The sequence below is a fragment of the Talpa europaea genome (genome assembly GCF_964194135.1).
Source record: "Talpa europaea genome assembly, chromosome: 16".
NCBI lineage: Eukaryota > Metazoa > Chordata > Mammalia > Eulipotyphla > Talpidae > Talpa > Talpa europaea.
In genome coordinates, this window is record NC_140084.1 from 28,475,390 (window position 1) to 28,480,155 (window position 4,766).

The window sequence follows — 4,766 nt, forward strand, 5'->3', positions numbered from 1 at the left end:
GAAGCACTGGAGGCTGGGACATTGGGAGGGCTGTGGGCTGCCTGCTCTGCCCCGGCGGTCTCCGGTTCCCCCCTCCAAGGGTCATGCCTCTAGAGTATTCAAGGGAACCTAAGACTGCGGTCCTTTGTAGACAGATTCTGGGGCAATGGGGGTGGGAGAGGCTATGGATCTGGCTCTCTGAAATTCACAGCAGCACCCCCCCAAATTACATGATTTTAAAGTTGTATATTTGAATTACGAAACAAATGTGCCATAAAAACAGCAAATACAACAGTGCATACAGGAAAAGGCAGAAATTCTTTTCCAGAGTCCCCCGCCCCCAGCCCATTCCTCAAAAGTCAGCCCTGAGACCCCTGGAGACCTTTCCTGGGGGTTCCTCTCACCCAGCTTCCCTCCAGGCCTCTCACCTGAGTTCTGAGGCTCCCAAACCTTGGTTCTTTGCACCTGCACACCCTCTAGTGGGTGCTTTGCATATAGAAGGTGAGGCAGTATGGGGAAATAGCATGGCCTCAGTTCCTCATAGATCAGGATGTAAATTCTTGTTCTTACCTTGTCTTACTAGACCTTGACTGGCTAGCCCATGCAGGACTAAGAGGGAACCAGGAACAATGTCACTGCTAAAAAGAGAACTGACCACCAAATTGTGTCATTGGTGATCCTAATGAGTCAAAGGCACAATGACAACAATAAGAAACATTTATGGAAGCTCTTATTAAGGTCCAGGCATTGCTTTAAATGCTTGATATATGTTAGCTTGTTGAAATTGTTAGTTAATATTGCTAGTTTCTCACAACAGCATCCCTCAGAAGTAGTATTATTAAGTAGCAGCTCCCCTCTGTAGTCAGATTAACCTGTGTTTGCCAACCTGATTCTGCCACTTTGCAGCCGTGTGATCTTAGGCTTACATAAACTCTCTGACTCAGTTTCCTCTCTTGTCAAATGAGGATGATGACAGGATCTCCCACAGTGGGTGACTGTAAGGATTAAATGAACTTGTCTGTTAAGTGGTTGGCACAAAGAAATGTGATTGGCTCGGGAAATGTGATGAAATTCTGGCCCTGAGTCTCAGCGAGTGACTGACAGGGGAGGAATTTGAACCCAGGTCTGCATGCCCAATAGAGCCCATCAGGTCCCCACCAAGTGTTGGGGCTTCAGAAGCCCTTTCTTTCACTGAAGTAAAGATGACAAGTGTGCCCTCTGAAGATCCATTTCTTGGGGGCCATGGGAAGTAAAGAATGTGCTGGAATCCTATTGGGGGTGAGGTCAGCTTTGTGCCAGGCTTTCCTGGGGAAAAGCCTCAAAGTGCCCCATCTTGATCATTGCTTGGCAGGGAAATTTTCTACTCGTTGGGGGATTCTGTGGATCCTAATTAGGGCTGTGATTCTAAGATTCAAATACCACCAATGTGGCAAATAATATAATTGCCAGGGGTCTCCCTGGTGGCACAAGGGTTAAAGTCTCAGTGCTATCAAGCCACTGTGGCATGAGTTTAATTCCTGGCCAACGAGCTGACACATATGGTGCAGCAGACCTCTCCTGTCTTACCTGCTACTCCTCTCAGCATTGTATTTCAGTAGATCCACCTGTTCTGCTCCCCACTCTGTCTCTGGCGAATCCTCTCACCGCCACATCTCTGGCGTACACACCAGTTCTTGTATGCATATATAAATAAATCATTTTTATTTTTTTAAAGATTTATTAATTTATGCATATAAGAGCTGGGGTCTAGGCCAGAGGATTGGGGGGTGAGAGGACTCACCTGAGACAGAGTGGGGAGCAGAACAGGCAGATCTACAGAAATACACTGCTGAGGGGAGCAGCGGGCATTACAGGGGAGGTCTGCTGCGCCATGTGGGATGCTTCCTGGTCAGGGATCGAACTTGTGCTGCAGTGGCTCCCGATAGCTTCATAGTGTTGCTACTCAACCCCCTGCACCACCAGGGAGGCCCAATAAAATATATCTTTAAAAAAATATATATGTATATAATGGCCCGGGGACCAATGAAGGCACAGAAAACAGGCAGCTGCCTCCTAAGAGCAATCAGAGAGAGGCTGTAAGGCCTGACTCTGGAGAGGGTGATGGCCATTGGTCATCAAAGATGGAAGGAAGGTAGGAAGTGAAGGGAAGGACATTCTAGTTAGAGGGCCAATGTGAGCCAAGGCAGATAAGCTAGAGGCAGCTTCTGAGAAGGGAATGAATTTGAGGCAATAAGTGGCAAAAGATGAGGCTGCAGAGGTGGGCAGAATTTGGAGCTCTGCATGTAATCTGTCAAAGAGGCTGAAATTTCTTTGGTTGAAAAACCAATGAAGAGTTGTGAAGGGAGGGAGTGACTCTGGTAATGTTATGTCATCTGCAAAATGGGATGACTCCTTCAGTGTCCTCTGTTAGTTCCTACTTATCTCATCCCTCCACCAGTAAATATGTATTTCCAGAGGGCAGCCAGAGTGAATTTCCTCTGCTGGAACAGAGGAAAGTAGGTTCACCCCCTGCTTCCTTCCACGGTCACGTCTCTTTGGGGTCTCTTCCCTGCAACCTATCTAGAATTGTACTCCCTCCCGTTATTCCTCTTCCCTCCTTTAATTTTCTCAATAATGATTCCCACCAAATGACCTACAACGGTTTTTTCTTGGTTAGTGCTCATCTCTGCCGACTACTATGTCAGCCCAGGGAAAGCAGAGTTTTTATCTTTTGGTAACTGATGTATTTTTATGGTCTAGAAAAGTGTCTGAAATATATTAGACCCTAAAAAATATATTATTGAGCAAATGAATATAATAAAGATTCTGGCAGAACTTCCAGCCCAGGTGCAATTGTAACAGGGTGGTCCCCAGGAAAGGGGGAGGTTCCCTGCCCCACCCAAGGGAGGGTGGAGCTGAGCAGGAAGAAGAGAAGCTGAAGAAGAGACTGAGGAAGGAAGCAGGATGGAGCCAGGAGACCTGGAAGAGGCGCATGGAGCCTAGAGACACTTGAAGAAACTGCGCTTGTCTTTTGGTCATGGACTGGGTGACACAGATGTGGGTGAGACCCGTGGGGAGGTGACAATGGCAGCTTTTATCTTGATGTTGATTTTGCTCTTTTCCTTCCGGGCTTGTCCGGTTGTTTGTGACCCTTTTCTGTGGGTCGCCACTGGAAGATGCTTTAGACTTTTAGCAGGCTTTGGGGCCTTGTTCTGGGCTGATCCCATATGGATGGACTTTTACCCACGAGGGGATGGGTAACTTTGGGTGCTTCATTTAGAAACTAGACTCTTTGCCTTACCTGTATTGTTTCCTAGTTTTATTAAAGTTCCTTCCCATTAAAGTGTCATATGTTTTGTGTTGATGCGGCGGATGGCAGAACCCATTTAGAATAGGCAGGTTTGTGGGGTTTGGGCTGCCCCTCTCCCTGTCCTATAACACAATGACCATTCCAATGCAGGCATAATCAACAAATTTGCTTACTTACAGCTCCTTCCTTTCAAGATTCATGGTCAGGGCCTCAGCACTCTTATCTACAACGTCGAGCAGACCGCCAAGCTGGTCTCTCTCTCCAAAGCCATCCACAGTACCAGGCATCCCTGCATCTTTCCCCCCTTGTCTTGTCCCCCTTGTCTGGGACTTTGCAATTGGTTGTGCCTGCCGAAAAGCGATGTTATCAATCGCTTGTCCATAACAGATATGGACACAGTTGTGTATAAAAGGAACCTTTGGTCTTTAACCAGGTGCTCAGACATTAAGGGGCTACCCAGGTCTGGGACCTCATGCATGGGTAATAAACTTCTCCTGACCTCACCATTCCTGAAGTACCGCTTGTTCTTCCCCTGCCTGGGTAAAAGTCTAGAACTTATTTCTGCAACAGCAGTAGCAGGGTGTGGAATGGGCTGGGAGCACATCAGTTAGGCTCTCTAAACCCCTGAGGTTGCACTGGCTCCATCATGGTCATGTGTACAATAGAGATGGTTGTGGTGTGGAATCCATAGGAGAGTTATTCCTTTGCTGTCCTGTTCGCTGCGGGTAAGTTACAAGAAAAGACAAAACTCCACCGTAGGGTAAGGTAAAAGGATCAGGCTTTTCTGCCCTCCCGCCAATTGGATAGATGAGGGAATGCTGCAGTCCTGAATGCATGCCTGATGGCAGCACCTGGAGTAGGGTGTGGGCATATGTAGATGGGATTCACCTGGGCTAAGACTGGGCTTTTAAGGGCGGCGTCACGGGGACGCCAGCAGAAGCCAAGAGAAGAGAAGCCGAGAGAGAAGCAGAACAAATGGAAGGGCAGAGAGCCGAGACCACCAGAGAATGCCTGAGAGCCCAGATACAGTGAAGATTTGCTGGGGGCTGGGAGGCCTGCCAGCCTGCCATGTGCCTGGTAAATTTAAATAAAAAACCTGCAAAGCCACTGAGGGTTCCAGGACTCCTCCTTGACCCGTTCTGCTGGATCAGAAAACCTGCCCTGTGTCATTCCTGCCCACTACATCCACCTAGAGGGAAGCATAGCCTCGCGGCTCCAAAGCAAGGGGGTAAATTTGCGCAGCCACAAAAGAGGGTGGCGGCTCTGCGCAGCCGCAAAGGAGCGGGGCGGTTCTGCGCAGCCGCAAAGAGGCGAGGCGGTTCTGCGCAGCCGCAGAAAGATCGGCGGGGCGAGGCCCACCCTCACCTGGCGCCCCTTCGCGCCCGGCCCGGCTGCCGGGCGGGCGGGTCTGGGTCCCGCGCGCCTCGCCGCGGCGGCTGAGGCCGGCTCTGCTGCGCCCGTCTCGGGTCGCCAGCCGTCCCCCTGAGCCGCCGCCGTC